We start from the raw sequence: 24,501 nt of genomic DNA on the forward strand, positions 1-24,501 counted from the left end.
AGTACCCCGATAGAAATAAATGAACTTTTTCCATGACTTCTTTGGTACTTCATGCTACTTCTCTAGCACTTCTTCCTCATAGGCTGCTGTGTGAGGGGCACACATGGGCATGCTTACCTATGCAATCCTCCTGATCCCCACGTTCTTGCATTTAGGGCAGGAGCCATGTCTTCTGTGTGTTTGCATGGCTCTCCAGTGTTTGACACATAGCAGGTGCTCAGAAGAAATGGATGGGGTAGGAGGACAACTCTGTATTGAGGGACCCTCCCAGCATCAGTTGAAAAGGGAGCTCTGGGGTAGAGGGCAGAAGAGGGGCGGGGGGGAGACAGGCAGAGATACCACAAAGAGAGCAATAGGATGGAGCAGGCCCATGCCATGCCCCTTGAGTGGGCACATACAAGACCCATGTGTCTCCGGTGACATGTTATGACATGGTCTCACAGGATACAAATGTAGTGTCCAGGGTCATTCTGAATACGTGATCTCAAAACATGTGTCCTCACCTCCATGATCCCCAGCCCAGCAACCTTGAGTTTCTCCTGCGGGTTGTGTCCACACCCCCACCCCAACCCCCGATCACCCAAGCCCTGAGCCCTTTTGGAGATGCAGGAGGAACACAGCAGGACAGGGTAAGCACCAGCCCTTGGGAGACCCCCTTATTGCCGGGTGTGAGGGATGACGCTTGCTTCCCCTCTCCCACACCCATCTTTCTTCTGGCCACACGCAGCCATATTCACAACACAGCCTTGTTAATGTTTAAGACCAGTAGGTGGGGATGTGTTATAAATTTGGTGGCAGAAAATGAGCTTTATTGGAATCCATTCTGAGGATGGCTGGTGCTTCGCTGTGGGAGATAAGGCCACTGTGGAATACCAGAACTGGACTTGGGTGTCTCCTAGGCCCTTGCCCGGGGCCTGTCTGGAACTGATAGACCCTGGACTTGAGATTGGTAGTGAGTGCTGGCGATGCTGCAGAAACTGAAACCCTGAGAGGCACCAACTCCCACCACTGGGGTCTGTCCCACCTACCTGGGGCAGGGGAGTGTGCAATAGAGGGCAGGTTCTCACCTTGTTGACCTGCACATAATGATGTCCAAAACACTGAAAGAGGAACCACCAAATCCAACCTCATGTGGATAAGGAAATGGACACACAGGGAAGGGACTGGCCAAGCTCACTCTGCAAGTTTGTTCTGGAATCAGAACAAGCACCAGAGCCCAAATGGGGCTCCTGGCTTGGCTGTCTGCCCCAGACTCCTCAACAGATTCTACCACCTCTACTATCCCCTCTCTCTGCAGCTTCTTCCAGTGATGGGCTTCTAGCCTCAAGCCAGCCTCTGGTTGCAAGCAGTCATGATAATCAATCACTAGTAGCATTCATTAATAAACCTTACCAAGTGCTATGAAAGAAATGTGAGGGGTTCCAGATCTGATCCCCAGCTCTTTCAGTAGCTCAAAGTCCAACCAGGGGGAATGAGACAAAGGTCCAAAGTCTTGAAATTCAAAGCAGTTTGAAATCACACAGTCCTCAGGATACAGGATATCTGGGTTCAAACCCTGACTTTGTCATCAGTTTGCTGTGTAGCCACAGGAATTTCACCTACTTCTCTGGGTCTTGTTTTCTTGCTCTTCCAAATGAGAGGGGGCGGTGCCCTCCAAGCCCCCTTCCAACTCTTTTGTTCTGTGATGGAGAAGCCCCTTCTTACCTCCCTAATCTTTCTCTGTTCAAGCACACGCCTCTCTCCCCTGATTCCTGCAGCCAATGCTAACAAGTGGAAGAATCGTATTCTTCCTCCCCATTTCCTCCCCAGGGTCTTCCTTACTTCTTCCTTGCCCATGCTCAACACAGAATTTTAATAAGAGATTAATGAACCAGTTGTGTATGTGTGTGTTTTTAAGAACATAAATTTCTTTAAAATTTTTCCTTCTCTGTCTTCTTAAATGAAAAGTAGGCCTTCTTATCACCAATTCAGCTGGCTCTGCCATACTCCAGCAGTCCCCAAGGATGGGACAGTGTATCACAGAGCACCAACACTCAGCTAGCTACTGCACGGGTCTCTGGGGGACAAATGGACTGCCCAGAGAAAGGGGGGACTGAGACAAGTGAGGCCAATGTTGCAACAAGTGGGGACAAGCAAGCCATTAGAGTGGTCTCAGCACCCACAGTCCGAGTCCAGGCACCATTATCTCCTTTCTGCTGTCTCATTTGACCCTTTCAGCTCCCCACCACCACCACTTCCCACCCACTCTCTGCCATACACACTTCCATCCCAGGCCCTGCTGGCTAGCAGACAACCCAGCAAGATGAAGTGGAAAATGGAAGCAGTTACCTAGATAATTCAATGCTTGTTGCACGAATGAATGAGTACAAGGATGAATAATTCAATGCAAAAAAAAAAGGGAAGTAGAAAAGATAATTGAAGAAAATCTCTTTTTGCCTAAATTATCTAGGACATTACCTGCCCTCAAAAAGTTCTGCTTTTTATCAAACTGTAAGCCTTCCTGCTTCATTCTCACCCACACTTTTTTGGCCTGTGAGAATGAGCAGCTGGTTATTCTCTTCTCTTACATGACTTTTTTTGTTCAGTTCAAACTGATGGCAGTGGGCAGGATGTGTGCTTGCTGGCAGAATTTCTCAGATTTTTTGTTTCCCTGGGCCTATGTTTCACGACCACTGGAGCTGGAGAATGAGGTTACCAGGATGGATAGGATGACTCTTAAAATGGTCCAGGTTCTCAGCAGCATCTCCATCCAAGAATTCCCAGAACTGAACATCAGACCCCACGGGGCCCTGGCCCTTAGAGAACAGGCAGCTAGGATACCCCACCGTTACTCCTAAACCCCTCCCCAGGAACACAGCCCTGGAGCTGGCCAACCCTTAAACAGAATTAGTCACACACAATCACAGAGTGGCAACCTCTCTCTTTTTCTGAAGAAAAGCAGTGGCAGTGGGGGGGAATGGTTCTTGCACTTGGGGAGCACCCAGTATAACAAGGGAGGCAAATTTCCGTCTTCAGAGAGGCCCCAATAAGATGAGGGAGGCACAGCTCCAGATCTCAGGGGTAGCCTTTATTCCTTGCATGGTGGTGGTCTGATAGTGACTGATGACCACTTTGCCCAGAGACTGAGGACCCCACAACTTTCTCAGCCCCTCCTGGTCTCTCCTTCCCTACCTCAGCCCCCAGGGTTTTGGGGGAGCCTGGCTCTGGTCCAGAAGCCAGTGTATTTTTATAGCTTGGTACAGGTGATGCAGCGGCCTTGTCATGGTGGAAGAATGGTGTTGGGGGGAGGTAGGAGCACAGGTGCACACTCATGTGCACACCCACTCAGTCACGGCCACACACTGCTAAGCTTGAGCATATTCTAACACTTCTCCAGTTCAGATCCATGATGGCTTTGTTTGTTACATTGGCTGCTATGTGAAGGCAGCACAGTGATCCCCTTTTCATGCAAGGCAAAGCTGAGGCTCAGCAGAGTCCTGGCCACACTGGCTTTTGAAGTCATGACCCTGCCTTCGGAGGTCTTCTTGCCGTACCTCTCTGTCTCCTGCCAACAGAATCAGCACAGATGCAGGCAGCCAGCCATGCAGGCCCATATACCTGAGTGAGTCCTGCAGGGTGCTGTCAGGGCCCACTGACCCTCCAGTTTCCTCTGAGCCTTCCTCTTCCCTTGCCCTCCATGCTTCTTTCAGTCCCTTGAATAAGTCACGCTCTTTTGCATGTCACAGTCTTTGTGCATGCTGTTCCCTCTGACCAGAACACTCTTCCACTCCATTGCCTACTCAGCTCTCAGGGCAGAGCATATCCACCACTTCTTCCTGGAAGCCCATCCCTGTTCTAAGAACAAGGACCCACTACCCACTGCAACTCATTGCAGATTTGCCGTGGTTTTAATTCTGCATTGCCTGGCTTCCTGCTGGCCAAAAGCTCAAATAGACCTGGACCGTGTGTGATCTCTTCTCTGCCTCTGTATTCCCAGAGTCTGTCTGGGAAGTGATGTCTGGAATAAACTAGGCAACCGATGACTTGTCAAATGAATCCATGAATGAATCATTGTGCACATACAAGCACACAGAGACATTGTCACTCAACAAGTATTCAGTTAGTGCTTACTATGTGCCAAGCACTGTTCTAGGCATTTGGTTGTAGTCAGCGCACACAACAAAAATCCCTGCATTCATGGTGGGTATGTTTGTCAGAGGAGGGATGTGCAATATACATTCTTATGTATATTGTGGGTGGGGAAGGCAGACAGTAAATAATAAATTCATTGAATAAGTGAATTATATATGTTCAAAGGCAACAAGTGGTTTTTGTTGTTTTGTTGTTTTTCTGAGATGGAGTCTCGCTCTGTCACCCAAGTTGTCACCCAGGCTGGAGTGCAGTGGTGCCATCTCGGCTCACTGCAACCACTGTCTCCTGGGTTCAAGTGATTCTCCTGCCTCAGCCTCCCGAGTAGCTGAGACTGCAGGTGTGCACCACCACACCTGGCTTATTTTTGTGTTTTTGGTAGAGACGGGGTTTCACCATGTTGGCCAGGCTGATCTCAAACTCCTGACTTCAGGTGATCCACCCACCTTGGCCTCCCAAAGTGCTGGGATTACAGGCAAGTGCTATTTTTTTTTTAAAGGCAGGGAAGCGGGGTGAGGGGAATTGGGAAATCTGAGGTGGGTGTGTGTGTCGGGGAGGGATGCGTAGCATTAATACCAATGATCGTTGATAGAATGTCCTTCGGCAAAGACGTTAAGGAGGTGAGAGAGAAACTAAGTGAATATCTGAGAGCCTTCAGGATGGAGGGACCAGCCAGGATAAGAGCCCTAGGGGGAGTGGGCTTGACCATTCAAAGAACAGCAAGGAGGCCAGTGGGGCAGAGCACCTGGATGGACCAGGAGGGAGGGGAAAGGGCCAGGGGCGACCTTGTAGGAACAGTGACTGGCAGGCTGAGGGAAATAGAGAGCTGTCATGATGGAGGCCACATGCCGGCTGTTCTCATCTGCCCAGGGCGTATAGGATGCTAAGCAACCTTCAGTGTATTTCACAGATTTGGATTTTCTTACTAATTACCTACCTTTACAAAAAATCAGTTCAGGGACAGGGATTACATGCACTTGTTTGGCCTGTCTGATCTTACACCACTCTGATTTGGGGAGTGCAATAGTGTCAGATGTGGGGGTCCTTGTGTTCAGGGACTGCAAAGTCAACTTCTTCTGAGTCCCTGAGCACCCTGCAAAGGCCCTGGGTTACCTGTTGCTCTGACCTCACTGCCTGTTGCTGTTCTATGTCTGCAAATGCCTTAGTTGGTGGTCCCTCCACCCACCACCGGAGCCCTGCCACCGCATGACGGCTGCAGCCCACACCTCCTAGCCAAGGAGGTGACCTGCCCCAGGATGACCACATTGTCCCCTACCCTGTCTCTACTGGGGAGAGGCTGGCTTATGGGGTCTTTGTCCAAAAGCAAGGAACTATTGGATTGGAAATAGGAAAAATGGCCATTTTCTCAGCTGCCAACACAGCAGAGAAATGATCTCAATTTTCTATGGCTATACTCGGCAGGATAAAAACGGCCATCAGCCAGCGCCGTGCATGAGAGGTCTGAAATGCTGTGGGAGGTGGTGGGGTGAGAGGCAAGGGTACTGGCATGGTGCAGAGGGCTGGGCTCCATCCTGGGGCATTGCCAGCCCTCCTGCCTGGGAAGTTCGCCCCCACCTCCAGCCACCACTGACCACACACCTGTGTCTGAGCAGTTATTGAATTAGCTAGTTATTTCAATGGTCACTTATAAACTGAGCACCTGCTATGAGCCACACCCTGTGCTGGACACCAGGAATCTTCCCCCCCTCCCAGAGCTGCCTGTGGACTCTATTCTCTCGGCTTGGTCCCAACACTCATAGTTTTCGTCCTCCACTCTCACCCTTTCCCTATACTCAGCTCTAAAACCAACCTGTCTGCTGGCCTCACTTCCACATCTGCACAGACTGTAATAAAATGCAGAGTCATAGACATGTTGCAAAGGATACAGAGCATTGTGGAGGAAGAGGGAGAAATCTCATAACTGTTAGAGGGATCTGGGGAGGCTTCATGGAAGAAGTGCCACTTTAGGAGCCCTTGACTAAGTTCAAGAATTCTGCTTCTGAAGACTAATCAGCCAGCATCTACTGTTTGTCTGATACCCTGGATAAGATAAAAACACAGGGCAAAAATGGTCACTGGCCAGCTAACTCTCAGAGTCTTGGTGGGAGAGAGCCACAATGCCTGTGAAGAAATAGCAAGATACAATGCTAAATTCAGGGTACGTAAATGGTAACTCTTTACCTGGGTGATCTTTAAAGACCCCTCAGAACTTTGGCCCAATGTTCCATGGAGTGCTGGGGAGCTGTAGAGAGTTATGGAGTGAGGGAGTGACATCATCAAAGCAGGGTTCTCAATAATTACTTAGTCAGGGAACAATGGGCAGATTGGAGCAATGCTGAAGGAAGTGTTGGCAGCATCTGATCTGAGAGTGGGGGTCTTGGGATGGGAAATGACCACTAGAAGTCATCCGAGGCGCCACCCCATGGCAAAGAGCTCACTGTTAGAACCAGAGGGATGCATCTGAGTGTGAGTGCTGACTCTGCCGCTTACCAGCAGCCTGACTTAGGTTTCCACTCCTTGGTTTCCACCTCTGTAAGACTGGATGGCAAATTGAAGGTGAGGAGCCCACAGCACGAAGGCTCAGTATGTGGAAGTGTCTTTATTATTTTAGCAGCCAATGCCTGGAGAGCAGAAGGGACATGCCTGTGACTTCACAGCCAGTTCTGACCCCTTGGTGTACAGGAGCATCCTTATGGTCCAGTCAGGAGTTCTGAAGAATATGGCCAAGTAAGAGAACCTAGAAATGGGATCTCCCTCACTACTTTTTTTTTTTTTTTAAGACAAGGTCTTGCTCTGTCACTCAGGCTGGAGTGTAGTAGTATGATCACAGCTGGCTGCAGACTCAACTTCCTGGGCTCAAACAATCCTCCCACTTCCACATTCCCAAGTAGCTGGGACTACAGGCACATGCCATCATACCTGGCTAACTTTTAAGTTTTTTCTCTCCCTGGGGTCTTGCAAATACATCGTTGCCCAGTATGGCCTCGAACTTCTAGCCTCAAGTGATACTCTGGCTTCGGCCTCCCAAAGTGTTGGGAATATAGGTATGAGCCACCACATCCAGGCTCCCTCACTATTTTTAATGGAGAGCCAGCCTACCTCCTCATTCCTCATCCAACAGTCAGCCAGAGGCTGAAGGAGCGGATCCACACAGGTGTCACTGGATGGGCCCCAGGAAGGTCTTAGGAACCAGTCATGTCAGAGAATCGTGGTGGGTCTTCAAGTCACACAAATGTAGGTTGAAATGGTGTGGGCTGCCTGCCCTGCTGCAGTGTAGCTGAGTGACCCTGGAGCACTTGCTGACATCTCCCTGAGCCTCTCCTCCCCCATCTGCACTGGGAGTAATATCCTCTCTCAGGCTGGGCTGCCACATGAATGAGATCCCACGGTGTGTTTGGAAGTATCCAGAACAAATGCTACGTGCCTGCTGGAGGGGCTCGGTAAACTGGGGTCTTTCCATCCTTTCTTGCCTAGAGCCAGGCCTTACTGCTGGGAAGCATGTTTAAGACAGTGCCAAAGACTTCCCGGAGAGCTGTTTTCTGGTGGTTGGGTTTTTTGTTTTGTTTGGGATTTTTTTTTTTAACCCTTGATGCCTCTTAGCAACATGCTGCTTGTTTTAAAAACAGCAGTGGCCAGCTGCTGGCCCCCACCCTTCCTCCCTCCCCACTTTCCTTCCCGGTAAAGCAGTCACAGGCATCGCCCCATGTTCCCAGTGCTTCTGCAGCCCAGCCGGGGTGGAGGAGGCATTCCTGGGTCCAGCAGCCGGCCCCCATCACAATGCCAAAGTTGTATCCAGCTGGCAAGCCCACTGCTTCCTGAAATTTGCATCCTCCCCATGGTGGGTATAAAGTCTGTCTACACACTGCCAGGACAGCACTGCCATTGCCAGATAGCAGGTCTAGGGTTATAGGGAGTTTCTGACAAGGAATACAGGCCTCCCTAATCTGCAGCCTGAAGGTGTATGGGGAGAGATACAGGCTTGAACCCTGAAGATCCTGGAGCAGGAGCCTCCTCGTCTACTCCTACCAGGATGGCCAGGTGACCATAGGCATATTACTCTTTAGTTTCAGTCTCTTTATGTGCAAACAATAAGAAGAAAAACCTACCCATCTTGCAGGGTTGTTGAGGATGGAGCCACTGCAATTATGCACTCCACCTGACACTGTCAGTGCTCGCTCAGTAAATGGTTGCCATAATCATTATTTCATAATGGTATCACTGGCATCAAGGAACCCTTAGGAGTCACCTCAGACAAACCTGATCCACCCAGAGGGTCCCCCACCTCCCCACAGTCCCACCTCTGGTGTTGCTCTTTCCACCGCTGTTCACTCAGCCAACTGCATGCCCTGTGATAAACCCTTCCTCCCAGTGGAATTTTGTTTTCTTGTCTTTGAAATAGAGGTTGCTGAGCAGCATCGTCACTGTCCAATAGAAATATAACACCAGCCATGTATCTCACTTAATCTTGTCTAGTTATCACGTGAGAAAAAGCGAAAAGAAACAGGCGGAATTAATTTTAATAATATGTTTTTAACCAATATGCCCGAACAATTGTCATTTCAACATGTAATCAGGGCCAGGCGTGGTGGCTCATGTCTGTAATCCTAGCACTTTGGGAAGCTGAGGCCAGAGGATCCCTTGAGACCAGGAGTCCGAGACCATCCTGAGCAACAAAATAAAACCCCATGTCTACACTAAAAAAAAATTATATTGAAACAATCAAAAACAAAAACATGTAATCAGTATAAAAGATTATGAATCAGATACTTTGTTCTTTTCTCTTGTATTAAATCTTCAAAATCCCTTGTGCATTCTGCCTTGCCAGCAGTATATCTTCATGCCAACTAGCCACATTTCAGTTGCCCCACAGCCACATGTGGTGAGTGGCCACCCAACAGGACAGTACAGGGCTGGATGCTGCCCACGGGCTTATCTGTACCCAGTTCTCCTATTGGAGGTATTTTCAGGGTCCCGGAGTCAGTGCTCTGGAACTGATGAGCTGAGCCCACTCACCTCCTGCTGTCCTTCTTGGAAATCCCCTGCCCAGCTCAGTGCCTGCTCAGCCCTTCCTCAGCTCTGGCATGATTTGTGCTGGCGATGATGACTCCCTTCCATTCAGAGGCAGCAGCTTCCAGGGCCAGGGTAGGCAGCTCCCAGCTGCCTCCTAAGGCCACTTTCCCTTCCGCTCTGCCAGGAGATCCTGTAAACCACAAGTCAAATCATCACCCTTCTGCTCAGAACCACCTCACTGAGGGTGAGAGCCAAAGTCCTCACAGTAGCTCACACCACCAGCATGATCTGTCCCTTTTCCCGATGCTACTTCTTTGACCCAATCTTCCCCTTCACCTGCTAGGCTCCGGTCACGCTGGCTTCTTTTCTGTCCCTGACATGCCAGGCACAGAGCCTCAAGGACTTGGCTGGCCCTTGCTGCCCCTCAAATAAACACGACTCCCCCCCTCTTACCTCCTACCTCTTTCAGGTCCATCCCTGGTCCCCCTCTATCTAAAGCAGCCCTGCCCACTTTCACTCTGTCCCCGACCCTGCTCTGTTTCCCTTCACCTGACATATGACATGGTTATGTGTCCCATTGGAACGGAAGCCCTTGAGAGCAGAGGCCATCTCTGTTTTGTTCACTGCTGTATCCCCAACTCCTGGCGCCTGGCACAGAGATGCTCAATAATGATCTGTGGGATGAATGAATAAACCTGGGAGCCTACTCCTTCCCACCCGCTCACCCTTTCCACCCAAGGAGTCACTAGGAAGACAGATTGGTGGCATGATTGGCAGTAACCAGAGAGAGAAAATATATTCCTTCATTCACTCATTAACACATTCATCTGCCATATCCCAGCTGTGTGGTCTTGGAAATATTGCTTAAATTCTCGGTGGCTCCGTTTCCACATTTATAAAATGGGATAATAAGAGTGCCTTTCTCATAGAGTTGCTGTAATGAACAAATGAGTTAATGCATGTAAAGTGCTTGGAGCAGCGCCTGGCTTGCAGGAAGTGCTCAAATAAACACTCACTGTTGTTTCATTCAGCACATTTGTTTGTTTGTTTGTTTGTTTGTTCGTTTTGTATTTTAGAGACAGTGTCTTTTGGCATGATCATAGCTCACTGCAGCCTTGAACTCTTGGGCTCAAGTGATCCTCCTGCCTCAGCCTCCCGAGTAGTAGCTGGGACTACAGGTGCATGCCACCATGCCCAGCTAATTGGTTTCTTGGGGTTTTATTTTTGGAGATGGAATTCTAATGATGTTATCCAAGCTGGTCTTGAGCTTCTGGCTTCAAGTGGTCTGCTCGCCTCAGTTTCCCGAAATGCTGGGGTTACAGGTGTGAGCATGTTTTTGAACGCCTACTGCACGCCAAGCACTGTGGCAAACACCAGGCATGCAGAGATGAAGACACAGTGGCTGGCTGACATGAGACAAGGATGCAAATAATTTCAGTGCAGTGTGATCGATGCCAAGATGCTGGAGGAGCAGGGACTGGCCTACCTGGACTTTGGAGAGGACCAGGTGTGGCTTCCTGTCATTCTGTAGGAACCACTGCCAAAATCTATGTGAATTGGTGAGTTGAGCTCCAGCATCATCATGGAGTAACATTTCGTCCAGACTTTGCCCATTCAGCCACTGCAGTGTGGTGAACAGACCACAGCCTAGGAGTTAGGGAACCTCAGCTCTGACAGCAACCTGATAGGAGTCACTTTTGTTCCCTAAACTTCAGTCTTCTTACCTGTAAGGTGGTCTATAATGAACAGCGCCCACCTCTTAGATCATAAGAATTCAATGAGCTGATGGATGTAAAGTACCAGCGTGTGCCTAGATGCTCAATAAACAGGAGAGATACTCTGATTATCCTCATTATTGGTACCAGCCAATGGGAAGACCTCCTTATAGGGTGCCCTGCATAGAGCTGGCACTAGTCAGTGTGTGTGGACCTGCACTGAGAGCCTGTGTGTACTCTGAATTCCTCTCTGGACTGTGACACAGAGGGCATCACAATGAAGTGTGATCCTTAAAGTCAAAGAAACATGGGATGGGGGCTGGCAGGGAGATTCAGGCCCCTCTCACCTGGAACCATTTCTGTTCTAAAGATGGGAAAACCAAAGTCCAGAGAGGGGAGGAGTTACAAAGCCAGGGTTAAGACCCGTGTGCCTGACTCCCAGGCCAGTGGACTCCTTCTTTGTCTTCTTTGGTTTCACATGAGGGTATTGACAGGGGCAGCAACGCCAACAATTGCTGAAGGAAGTTGGTTGGTCACAGCTGTGGGCACCCTCACCTCTGGCTTCCCCAGGGACTGTATGTGGGGAGGCACCTCAGTAGGCCTGGTATTTACATCAAGTAACCAGATTCCATCTCCAATAACCACATCACAAACAGCATGAAATGTGAACTATGGGGAAGGCTTTGCTAAATGTGTGACTGATTTTCTTATTTTTCCACCCATTCCCCTCCCTCAGACCCCAACCCTTCTCTCCCTCTCACGTCTCTCTGTCACACACACACACACACACAACCTGCATTCCCCAGGCAACCGGTGCAGGCCTCTGATTCCAGCCCAGTGAAGGCCATCTTTAGAAGAGAGATTTCCCCTGGCTGGGGTGTAGGCAAGAGGAATTGGTATTTGAAGATCAGGTTCTTGCTCCTTGAAGTTCACCACTGTTCCCCACCATGACCAAGGAGTGTGGAGCCCTTGGCAGTTTAAAAATGGCTAAACATCTTATACCATGTAAGCCTCATCCATGAAATTGGCAATCATGATTCCCATTATATGGATGAGGAAACTGAGGCTTAGAGTGTGGAAGGGACTGCCAGGTCACAGAGAGAGAATGAGTAGAGCAGGACTCTAGCTCAGGAGACAGTGTCCTCTACTCCCCCTGGGCCCTAATCCTCTAGGCCTCCAGCCTCTAGTGTCATAGAGGATGTGTCACACCCATTCAGCTTGGTACCAGTGCCATCAAATTTACCCGTGCAGGTGCCCCAGTCACAAAAAAGGGAAACTGAGCCATGGAATGGCTGACTCATTCCTGGCAGTTGCTTTTCTCCTCACGTGTCTCAGCCCTTGGTCCATCATTTGCTTCCTTTTCCTTGGTCCCTGGCTTTTCCCAAGGGGTCTCCCAGCCCTGATGTGTGGGACAGAACCCTGCAGCTCCTCCTCAGAATCCAGATTTTCCTCCACATCTCTGCAAAGCTGATCAGCATAAAACCATCCCTAGGCTTTGCCTTTAAAAATCTTCATCTTTTCTCTTCTCCCTAAACGGCCGCTAAATGATTTCTGTAAATTGCTCTAAGTAGCTCAAAAAAAAAAAAAAAAAAAAAAAAGGGAGAAAGAAATAATAATAACTCAGCGACTGACTGCCTGACCAGAATGTCGATGGCTCTCCTCCTGCCTGGCTGCACCTCCCAACTCCTTCCCACCGAGCATCCAGACATGCAGCCCCTCTGCTCCAAAGCTAGGAAGGGGGAGCTATGCCTCAGCCTGAGCTCTGCCTCCTCCCTGAGGCAGGAGGCTGCCCAAGTCAGGGCTGCAGCCACCATATCAGACAGGGAGCTCCTCAGGGCAGCAGTATCCTCCCCTTCCATTCCCCTACCACCACCAGACTGGGGACTCTCCCAGGGGAGTCCTGCACTTCCCTCATCAGTCTGGGGACTCCTCCAGAGAAGACTGCCTCCTTCTCAGACTAGGGGCTTCCCCAGGAGAGGCTGTGCCTGCCCCAACAGACAGAGGATTCCCTCAGGACAGGGCTCCAGGGGCACTCAGAAGCCTCTCTGAGTCTAACTTTCCTTGTTCTGCATCCAGCTCCTTTATAGAGCCTCATTTATTTTGCCCCAGGTTAGAAATCTAGGTCCTGATTCCTAGGAAAAAGATCTTAGGATCTTTTTCATTGATTCAGTCAACTATTCATTCATTCACTCCGTTCTACAAAGGTTTCCTGAACACCTACTGTGTGCCAGACACTGACTGGATATGTGTCCTTCTGCAGATGTGGTCCTTTTGGGGAGATCCTGTGGCCAGAGACCCCAGGCATGAATCTTCTTGGGGCAGGGCATCCAGCCTGAGGCTGACACCCCATGGAGGTGAACCCAGCCTCAGCTCCTGGCCACCATCATGATCTTCATGACCACAGCCTTTGTCCAGTGTGGGCCAGGAAGCAGAGGCCTGAGGTAGGAGGGCCCCACCAGCTCCGGTGCTTCCCATGAGCCTCTGGCCTGGCCCACCTTTCCATCCATAATCTCCACTCATGCTCTCCTCCGCACTTCCTGCCCATGGAGATCTGCCATCTCCTGGCCACTGGGGGCTGAGATCCTGCCCAGAGACCTCAGTCCTAGCAGCTCAGCCCCTAAAGTGATGGTGTAGCCTTAAGCAAGTCCTTTCCCCCCCTCTGGGCTTCAGTTTCCCTGTCTGAGATGCGACAGAATTGGACTAAATCAATGATTTTCTAAAATGTTTTTAGCCACTAAATTATATATGTAATAGATAATGCGTTACAATATATAATATACATTACACATAATACATGTGTTATATATAATGCATATATGATACTGGTAAAAGCAGAACTACTGGTTGAAGGGAGAGTGGAGGTACCTCCCTAAGGTCTCATCTGTCCCACCTTCCCCTGTCACCCCATGGAAGGCCTTGAGACACCCCCAGAGAGCCCAGCTGGCAAGTTGTTGGTGAACTTGATCCCGTCCTAAGGCCACTTCCACTGTGCCATGGGGACAGGGGTCTGGGTGGTTCTATTGAGCCCATCAGGTGATGGGACAGTGAGGGAGACATGGCATAGTCAGGGAGACAGTCCCATCAGAGAGTCCCATCACCTGTTTGCCCCCTGATTCCCTGGGGCCCCACTCTGCTTTCTAGCGGGGGTGAAGCCCAGGAGAAGGATTGGCTCTTGCTGGGTACCCAGCACCCTCTAGGACTGGAATGAGTCCAGCCTCTGATTAGAAATGCAGGCCCCAGGGAAGCTCAGCAGGCAGAGGCGGGGCCTACCCGGGACAGCCCTGCCCGCCCCTGACAGAAGGCGGGATTGTTCCAGATGAGATAAAGCCCCTTTGTCATCCTCCCTGCACTCCCTTTGATGTGCAGAAGGTGGAAGGAGGAGAATAAACACAGATACAGCCTTCTGCTTCCTCTCTGAAGTAATTGGAACCCAATTAAGTGAATAATTGTTACAAATGTTGAAATTACCTTCCACCAACTTGGGGATGTGAGCCTGCTCTCAGCAGGAGCCTTTGAGACCCAGGCTGGGACCTGGTCCTGACCTAGCAGTTTTGGGTTTCCCTGGGGTGGGGAGGTGTTGAACTACAGCACTCTTGATTGTCCCACCAGAAGAGATGCTGAGCAATCCAGTCCAGCCCCTGGCTGCTGCAGACCCTGGTCCCCAGCCTCAGATATTCATTCAGCTAACCTTTACTTACACTTCCAGAGCTTACAGACGCTTGCTCATAGGAGCTGACCTGAGTCCAAGCGGATGAAAATAAGTAGCACTGTCGAGGCATAGACAGGGGTCCCAAGGAGAAACAGAGAGAGCCCCAACTGGAGCACTGCAAACCTTAGGCAAAACCTTGCAAGATGGGTGGGAGTGAGGTTCCTGGTTCTGTCCAGAGTTGGCGTCTTCAGAAGAAACTGAGGTGGGGGGTTCTCCACAGCAAGACGGTATGTGGTGAATCAGAGCATGGAAGATGAATGACTCAGATTAGGATACATTCTAGAAACCTGCATAAGGAACACCCCACCACAGGGTGCCCGCTAATGCTGCTCAACCCCCGCTGTCTAGCCATAAGCGCAGTTGCACCATCATGGGGCGCACCCAGTCCTCACCTTCAGGGCTGGTTTATCTGATGGTGGCCTTTGTGTTGGGGCTTTTAGGGTATATCAACCTCACTGATGACACTTGCAAAATGAATGGCTAATGCCACTGCTTCTGCCAGCAGTGGGTGGAGGGGAGAGTAGGGGGACAGGGCAGGTGTTAATTTGGTAATGAATTTGGTGGATTCAGATGCAGGGAAAGGCAACACTTTTGTGAAAACTAGAACTTAGGCAGTGCTTCTCAATCTTGGCTGCACATTCAAGAGTTGTTTTTTTTTAATTTTGTATTTTTATTTTTTATTATTATTATTTTTTTATGCCAGTACCTGGGTCCTAGCCCTAGAGATTCTGAATTCACTAATCTGGGCACACCCAGGGATCCCAGTTGCTTCTAATGGGAAATCAAGCCTGAGCCTCACTATCAGAGCAAGGCTTCCCAAGTGTGGTGGAGGGAATGGGGAGGAGGCCAGAATCACCTTCTCAGCACCCACACCAGACCTTCTGAATTAGGATGGCTGGGAGGGGCCCAGGGACCTGCATTTTATAGGGCCCTCCAGCATTGTGACAGGCCTAGAGCAGATCCCCTGATGCTGGGGGCCCTGGTGGGGAGGGGGACTTGGAGGCCCTGGGGCCAGAGGACAGGACCCCAGGAAGGAAGAAGAACATAGAAAAAGTGTGGAAGATAGGCATGTCCTATTTTTTAATTATTTGAAGGGGAACCTTTATTCACTTCCTATCTTCTTTTCTTCCTCTCGTTCACTTAGTCCCCTGTTCTAGGACCTAGAATCCAAGATAATACTCTTAGAACCACTCTTTAGTCTCGTTAGACACATAGTAGATGCTCAATAAATATTGACTGAAGGAATTATGGGTAAACTCTGTTTGGTGGGCTAACCTGCAAACGTAACTACTGATAATTGCTACCACTACTGAACTACTACTGATAATATTGTCCCTGTGTGGGAAAGTATTGAAATGTGTTTCCAAGCTCTAATAGCTGATTTCCAATGAACTTTTGATAAGCAGCCCATTTGTTAAGTTTCAGCATATATGAGTGTGTGTGTGTGTGTGTGTGTGTGTGGCAGGGTGGGGAGAGAGAGTTCTGCTCTCAACGAACCCAGCAGGGGATCCACCCTTGGGAGTCTGCCCTGAGGTTTGCCATGGGACACCCAGATTGATATTCCCAGGGGGGCATTTATGGAGATGGCAAAGTAGAACAAGGTCGGGGTAGGAGGGCCTGAGTGACTGCTAAGGAGAGAAGCAGCCAGGAGAAGCCAAAGAAGGCTGACAGGTCTAAGGCAAGAGGGCCAGGAGTTGGAGTGCGGCCCTGGCAGAACTGGCAGTCCAGGATGGAACTGTGAAGTACCCAGAGCAGCAGGGCGCCTTGCACGTGGCCTTTCCAAGGTGTGCAAGAGCAACCCCAGCAGGTCAAAGGTTCCAAGCAGGAAAGTGATGGATGTACCTGCAGAGGCGGAGCTGTGAGACAGAGGCCATGAGGTCATGGAACCAGGAGGTCGCTGGCAGCCTGGAGCCCCTAGGCCCTCACCAGCTCATGGCAGACGCTCTCTCTCCATGTTTGCTGTGGGAGAGAAGAAGGGCTGGTCTCCACTGGGGAGCAGGCAGAATCCAGGAGGCCATTGGGCTGGACAAATGGCCTTCCTGCCTTCTCACGGTGTGAAATTTGGGCAGCAACAGCCAACAGGAACCCCAGGGGGTACAGTTTTCAGGAGGATTTCAGGAGATCTCAATTTGATTCTTGCCACATCCCCAACGCCCTCCATGCCAGCATTAGTGAGGAAATAGATAAAAAGCTGAGAGAGAAGCAGAGCAGGTCCAGAGGTCTGGGAAGAGCCTGCCCTTCTGTGAGCCTCTGGAAAGCCCAGGAGGCAGACAGCATCTCGTGGGGGTACTACAGTCAGCCTTTCCCAGTGAATCCCTCCCTCTCCCTGGGGCAGCCATTGAACTCAGAGTGAGGGGCTTGGAGGAGATCCCCCAGTCCCTGACTGCCCTGTCCCAGGCTGGGCTGTCTCTACTGAAGCCAGGCTGTCAGCTCTGCAGGGAACTCTGGCCTCTGGCTGGAGGCTGTCTTTGTCCCCAAAGTCCCAGCCCTACTTCTTACTGATGGAGGACTGCAGAGAGGGGGCCATTCACAAGGGAGATGACCCTGATGGCCTTGTGGGAGGGGGCTGTCCCTGACCACACAGGGTGACAGTGATTAAATGCACCAGCAGCTGGGCCATCAGGGCCCTCCCTGCTGCTAATTTGGGTCAATTAAGCCAATTTGTCTTTGTTGACTTGAAGTCTCTTCTCTGTAATGGCTCCAGCCCCTCTGGGGCTTCAGAGGGAAGAGAAGAGGAAGGAGGCAGTCCCCTGGCTACAGGGCTACGGGGCTACCTCTCTCCAAGTACCTTCCTCAACCTTGTGACCCCTCTCATTGTCCTGCCAGAGGGCCTCCACAGCTGTCATCCCTGCCGATGCCTCAGGGTTAATCTCACTCCACAGATGAGCAATTAGGGGTCCTCTAGAGAGGGTGCTACTGCAAGTTAGTGGGAGATGGGGGAACCCAGCATTTGGACTCACAGTCTAGTGCTCCTCTCCAGTCTCCACAAGGCACTGGGTCCATGGTCTGGCCCTTTGGGAGTCCTGCTACCATGGCCCCCTGAGGGGTTCCAGGGAACACCATTTAAAAACCACTTCCTCAGCCCATTAGGCTCCATCTGGTACCCAAAAAATGGGGGAGGCAGGGACCAAAAAATGTTGTCTCCAGAGAGAGACAGCTGCCTCTGCGTGGTCTCCCAGTCTAGGAGAGGACAGAGTCTGAAATGAACAATCGTGCTGCCTTGAAGCTGGCTCTCATGTCCCACTGCCCCCAGGGCTGGCCCAGCCAGCAAGAGATTGAGGCAGCACCATATTGGGCACAGGTCAGAGATGAGGCTGACACAAGGCTCTGTCCATTCTGAGCCCCCTTCACTTCTCTAGGCCTCAGTTTACCCATCTCTGGCATCACAGGGGCTCAAGAGGAAGGCTGCAGTAGGCCCCTGCAGCTCTCACATTTGGAGAGTTGGCCTAACAGGGGCCAGGGAGGAGGAGGAGGCTTTTCTCCCTTCTAGTCTAGGAGATGGAGTGCTTCCTCTCTGTCTCCATTCTTGACAGGTGAGAGCAGGTGGGACATGTTGTCACACTGGAGACTGGCAAGGACAGGAAGACCCAGAGCTTCAGCATCCCCTGCAGGAGGCTGCAGCTCCAATTTCATCCCCATGGAGCCAATCCGGCAGAGGGAGGGCTTCGCCCAGGGCAGTGGGGTCAAAAGGGAAGGAGCTGTGGTTTCTGGGGAAGAGAACCCAGGAACCGTACACAGCAGGATTAGTGTCCACCAAGGACAGAATTAGCTGAGTTTCCCTTTCAAACTCCACGAGATGGCTTCCTTAACCCATCTGTGGCCAGGATCATTGGCGCCAAGGGCAGAAGCTGGGGAAGCAGGTCCACGTGGGATGGAAGTAAGTGGACTGTCATTGCAAAGAGAGATGCCAGTCGCCTCTCCAAGATCTTCCTGGAGGTGCTGGTGTCAAACACTAGAGCCAGCTACATGGGGCTGGGAGGTGGCATTGCCTCCCAGGGAGGTACAGAAGCTGTGTCCTCCCAGCCTAGGCCTGTCTTACACAGGAAGGGGGTCATCTTCTGATGTTAAGTCACTTGCATTAAGTCCTCTTCATGGCTGCATCTAGGCTGACAGAAAGTGGGATGGGCAGGGGTCAGGTTGCGAGACAGTGATGCACGGAGGAGACCCTGACCTCCTAGCCATCCTCCTGGGGGATAAGCCAGTGTCTGTATCAGATGTGTGTAACCTCAGATTCCTCCACTGCAAAGTTAGGGCCTCTAGGGCAGGAGCCTGGAGGGTAACAGACACAGACCCTCGGACCCCTAGAAGGAACCTGAGGGAGGGGCTGGCTCAACCCCCTCTTGTTATTACTGGTGGGGAAACCGAGGCCAGGTGGCTCCCCACAGCCAGCACACTGTACAGATGTGCTCCACAGAGGCTAGAGTATGATTCCCAGGCTCAACTGAGCACTGTTTTCCTAGTCATACTTCAGAAACCTCCATGCCATGCCAGGGACTGCAGGAAGAGGGGCTATGTGCCATGCCCGCTCCTGCACAGGGATCCAGCAGACAGAAGACACAGAGGTGTCAGGCAGCGATGCTGAGTGGAACTGGATCTGGAGCCTCAGAGGCCATTCCTTCCCTGTGTGGGCTGTGGCAGGGTCCTCCTCTGGCCAGCTCTTCCCCCTGGGTGTTCCTGTCCTCCCCTCCCTGAGCCGTGCCTTCTCAGCCTCATGGTGGCTCCTCTGCAGTGCCTGCCACCCTCAGTGATTTGCCCTTGTGGGCCTCCATCCCTGGCCATCTCAGCCATACTCACTGTCTGAGCTCCAGCTGACCACTCGTCCACTGTCTCCTGTGGCTATTCCACGAGTTCCTCACTGTGGGTACCAGCCCCCTCTGCCACCAGGCCTGGTCCCTTCTTTCATCCCCCTCCCTCACTCAATGGAGCCACCCTCCCTCTACCCAGAAGCCAAAGCAGGACAACTGCACCCCTCCCTCTACTCCCTCCTGCCCTGGAGCCCCCTTGGACTGTGCTGCTTTAAAGTAACAGCAACAGTAAGCCTCTTCCTGAGTGCTGGGCATTGTTCTAAGGGCTTTGTTTAATCCTCACAACAACAGTACTTGTACTGTCTTCACTTCACAGGCTCAGAGAAGGCAGTAACATGTCCAAGGTCACACAGCACTGATAACAGTGGGGCTGGGACCAAGTGCAGGCAGAGTCTGAGCTCTTCAGAATGGCTTCTTAGGAAGGGTTCGCTCCTTCTTTGCTGCTACTGCCTGTTGGGGACTCCACATCTCTCCCCTGGACCATGACAGCTGCATTCTGAGCACCCTCCCTAGTCTTAGTCTCCCCAGCACACCATCCGCCAAGACAGCCCTTCCCAAAATGAAAATCTGACCATGTCACCAGCATCCATCCACATTTGATAGCTTCCATCTCCCGTTGACTGTGTGGAGGATGAGATCCTTCCAGCTCCTCATGGCAGCATCCAAGGCCCCTGTGATCTGACCTTGCCTATTCTCCTGTGTCATCACCTGCGTCTCATTCTCTCCCTCCAAACATGTGTGCACCCTCTGCCCCCTTCCCCCACTAAGATGACCATCAGTGCCTGAGCTCACTGAGCCCCTCATGCTCTGCCTGGCTAAGTCCTGCCACTCTCCCAGCTGAGGATCTGCAGGCTTTCAGTTCTGCACCCGGAGCATCTCCACTAGCTCTTTGTGGGTCTGTGCCCCTCAGAAACCAACTTTGACCTCTCTGTGCCCCTCCTGGTACACAGTAAGTCCTTGAGGGAGCAAAGAAAGGGAAAGAATGCATTTTGAGGGAAGATGAAGTCCAAAGTCTAATGAGAATGATTTATTATTAATAGCAACAGCTAATGTTTATTTCTGAGCAGTTCTGTGCCAGGCACTTGCATTTCCTCCTCACGGCAGCCCCATGAGCTGGATGTTACTGTTGTCAGCACTTTAAAGGACAGGTGGCTGAGGCTCAGCAAGGTTAAGCAACTTTCTCAAGGTCACACAGCTGGAAAGAGGCAGGACTGGGATTCAAAGCCAGGTTTATCTGAGCCCAAAACTTAAGCTGGAGACCTTTACTTTCTGTAAGCCACCTGCCAAAGCTGTCCAGAATAACTGCGTGATCCTGGATGGGGCCTGTGGATTCGTAGCCTGCACTGAGAGGGATGTGCCTGTCCTCCACTTCCTAAAGAGCTGCCTGTATTTTCTTATGTAATCAGCCATGAAGTCCTAAGTGAGTGGATTCAGGTCCCTTGTCACCTACTGTCACACAGGCTGTTGGGGCCCTTAGAGCATGAACCGTGTAATGAGTGAGGCTCAGCCCAGCTTCGGAACCATGTGGTGCTTCAAAGCTGGGCCCGGAAAGGTATTTCCTTTTGGAATAAAGTGGTCAGGTGTACTCAGCACCTCCCTCAGTGGGTGGGGTCAGCCAGGAGGAGTGGCCCCTTCCAGGCTAGCTTCTATGGAAGGCCTTCCCTCACCATCCAGAACAGGCCCTACTGAGCCAGCCTCCCCCAAGTACCCCCAGCATCACAGCATCCTGACCCCACCCTGCCGTCCCGCTTGGGCTGAACGCAGACAGGGAACAGCCCTGTGGCTCTCCTAAGCAATAGCTTTGCCTACAGGCAGAGGAAGGGCTGAGGTTATCCTTCAAAGCCCTCCACCATCAGCACCAGGATTCCAAGCATCTAGGAAAGAAGATTTATTCGCTATTGCCATGATAATGCCACATAACAAACCACCCCCAAATCCCATGGCTTGAAACAGTGAGCATTTTTTTCTCATGAGTCGACCAGATGTCTGGGGTTTGGCTGCTGTAGGCTGGGTTCAGCCAGTTGGACTCCCAGCTGCTGATTTGGTCTTGGTCTGTTCATGCTTCTCTCCTAGTCTTCAGAACCGACGCTACTTGAGACGTATTCTTCTCTTGGCAAAAAGGCCCAATTGTGCGAGCATGTTTCAAACCTCTACATGCGTCCCATTCATTAAAATCTCATCCACTAAAACAAGTCCCATGACTGAGCCTCAAATCAGGAGGTGGAGAAGTAGATTCCACCTACCAGAAGGCCATGGCAGGAGCATGGCTATGTCATACTATTCCAGAGCAATGTGAAGAATTGAGTCCGGGCCGGGCGCAGTGGCTCATGCCTGTAATCCTAGCATTTTGGGAGGCTGAGGCGGGTGGATCACCTCAGGTCAGGAGTTCGAGACCAGCCTGGCCAACCTGGTGAAACCCTGTCTCTACTAAAAATACAAAAAAATTAGCCAGGCACGGTGGTGAGCGCCTGTAATCCCAGCTACTTGAGAGGCTGAGGCAGGAGAATCGCTTGAACCCGGGAGGCAGAGGTTGCAGTGAGCCGAGATCGCACCATTGCACTCCAGCCTGGGCAAGAAGAGCGAAACTCCATCTCAAAAAATAAATAAACAAAAATAAAAGATTGAGACTGATAGTTCAGTCTACCACACAGGAAGAGAGTAGTCCAGAAGTCAGAACTGGGAAGGGCCTGAGAAGTCACAAGCTTAGAAACTGAGGCCCAGGGAGGGGGAGAGACTTGTCCAAAACACAAAGCAAGAGCTGGGCAGAACTAGGAGAAGCACACACGCTCAGAGTTCTGGATTTGTTCTGCCCCACAGCTCTACTTCCCCTTCTCCCTCACAGATTTCTGGGAAGCCCAGTCCCTGGACGAGGGGTGTTTAGGGAGGTATGAGCCCAGTCTCATTCTCAGACAGTGGTTCTTACATAGGTCCCCTGGCAAGTTGGAGGAGCTGGGCCACCTGGGGCTGGGGCAGTGGTGTGCCATTCCTGAACCCAGAACCTCCACTAATGAGCAGAGAGTTTCAGTTTTCCCAGCTCCAACCCTGTGTGACCTGCCTGGCTGCACTTCCTCTGCCCGTAAAACAGTACAGGGGCCCTCCTCTCCCTACTCACTCGCTCTCTCTTTCCCGGCCGCCTTCTTTTTCTCCTCCTCCTTCCACACAGCAGGCGGCAGCTCCGAAGAATGGCAGCCTCCCAGAATCTCACAGCTGGAAAATCATCCAGACCAACCAGCTGCTTTTGCAGAAGGCTCTGCATGGCATCCCTGATGGGAATCAATCAGCTTCAGGTGGCTGGGATCCTTCCTGGGACAGGGAGCTCAGTACGCTACAAGGCAGCTCCTTTCGTTACTGGGCAGCTCTGACCCTGAGAAATTACTAACCCATTTTTAATTCCAAGACAGCCTTCCCCAAACTTGTATGCACTGATCTTAGCTCCATCATTATTTAGGGAGAACTTACTATGTAAAAGCTGTGGACTGGGGATACAGAGATAGGGTCACTCTGCACCTCCTCAAGGGGCCCACAGACCACAGGGGAGACAGACACAGCAACATGGTGCGAGGTGACACATGCTCGGGCAGAGAAGGATGGGGAAACCAGGGTTGACTTGAGGAGGACCCCATTCTTCCTGCAGCAACAAACAAATCTCTTCCCAAAGGAAAATCCTGCTCCTCTTTTCACAACATTTCAGACACCAAATTTGCAGGATTTTATTCCTCACACCAAGCAACTCTCCATTTCTCTGTGGGCACGAAACGGGTGTCCACAATTCAATTTAGTTCTGATATTAACTGCCTGGAGTTAACACAGACTCCACAGGTTAAAGGCTCAGTCCCACAAGACTGCTGCCCATTTCCGATGCCAGTTGCAAGTATTGAGTACCCAGGTACCACACTTCCGTCTGACTCGGCTACGACAGGGATTCCCAGGACCCCTTCCTCAAGTTCAATAATTTACTACTATGGCTCAAAGAACTCAGGAAAATCTTTTTTTTTTTTTAACTATTACCAGTTTATTATTAAGGATACAATGAACCATCAGATGAAGAGGTACATAGGGTGAGGTCTGAAAGGGTCCCGAGTGCAGGAGCTTCTGTCCCCCTGAAGTTGGGGTGTACCACTTTTCCAGCACATGGATATATTGTTCACCAACCTGAGAGACCTCCAAACCCCGTGGTTTAGGTAGGTTTTCAATAAAGATTCCATTATGTAGGCGCGATTGATTCAATCATCGGCCTTTATTGATTGGCTCAGTCTCCAGCCCCTGTCCCCTCCTTGGAGGTCAGGGAGTGGGGCTGAAGGTTTCAACCTTCTAATCACAAGCTGGTTCCCCTGGCAAGGAGCTACAACCTCCTGGAGTCACTCCATTAGCATAAACTCAGGTTTAGTTGAAAAGGGCTTATCATGAATAACAAAAGATGCTGTTCTCACCCCTATCACTCAGAAATTCCGAGGGTTTTAGGAGCTCTGTGTCAGGAACAGGGATGAAAAACCAAATATATATTTCTTATTACGTCACAATGTCACACTTCCCCAGGACGCTCTGCAGATGCATTGGTGCTAGTCAGACCTGAGTTTGAGTTCCAGATCCATCATCTACCAGTGATGATCTTGCACATGGCTAAGCTGCAGTGTCCTTCTGTATACAGTTGGGAAGATGGATGCATATTCTCATGGGAGAATGGAAGGTAGAATACATAAACCACTCGGCACATGCAAGAACTCAGTGAATGGTGCTGTGGCCGTTGTTATTATTGTTCATTATGCAACCCAGGATGGAATTAGCACTTAGCACATCTACACTCATGAAATTAAAACCTTGTCCTTCCAAGTGGGACTGTACACTTACCCCACATTGGAGTCTGCAAAGAACTGTTGGGAATATGACTCTGTTATCTGCCTTCTTGTCTCTTCCTCTCAGAAATCAGGATGGAGGGGCTTGGCAGCAAGACCCAGCCGTGGACTGTTCAAACCACATAAGACCTCTTTTTAGCAGAGACAGGGGAGCAGGTGGCCTTAGCACTGAAGAAGATATCAATATCATCTGCTCTTGTGTGGCCTCATAGGAACCTCAAAAATGTCCAGCCGAATACCCCATCTGATTATTGTAGTCAGAAGGCTAAGGACAGTAAAGC

General features: G+C 50.8%; 1 protein-coding gene and 1 long non-coding RNA gene across 2 annotated transcripts in view; one reads left to right on the forward strand and one right to left on the reverse strand.

The window, feature by feature from the left end:
* TMEM132E (transmembrane protein 132E) overlaps nt 1-24,501 on the forward strand; it is a 59,745-nt gene that overhangs the window by 4,903 nt on the left and 30,341 nt on the right. The window lies entirely within an intron of this gene.
* On the reverse strand, nt 8,628-12,421 carry LOC129051088 (uncharacterized). Its single transcript, XR_008515127.2, has 4 exons — nt 10,863-12,421; nt 9,688-9,812; nt 9,142-9,328; nt 8,628-8,791 (listed from the first exon to the last, which is right to left on the reverse strand). It is a non-coding gene; the product is annotated as an uncharacterized LOC129051088 (long non-coding RNA).

Source organism: Pongo abelii, chromosome 19 (assembly GCF_028885655.2).
Source record: "Pongo abelii isolate AG06213 chromosome 19, NHGRI_mPonAbe1-v2.0_pri, whole genome shotgun sequence".
Classification (NCBI taxonomy): domain Eukaryota; kingdom Metazoa; phylum Chordata; class Mammalia; order Primates; family Hominidae; genus Pongo; species Pongo abelii.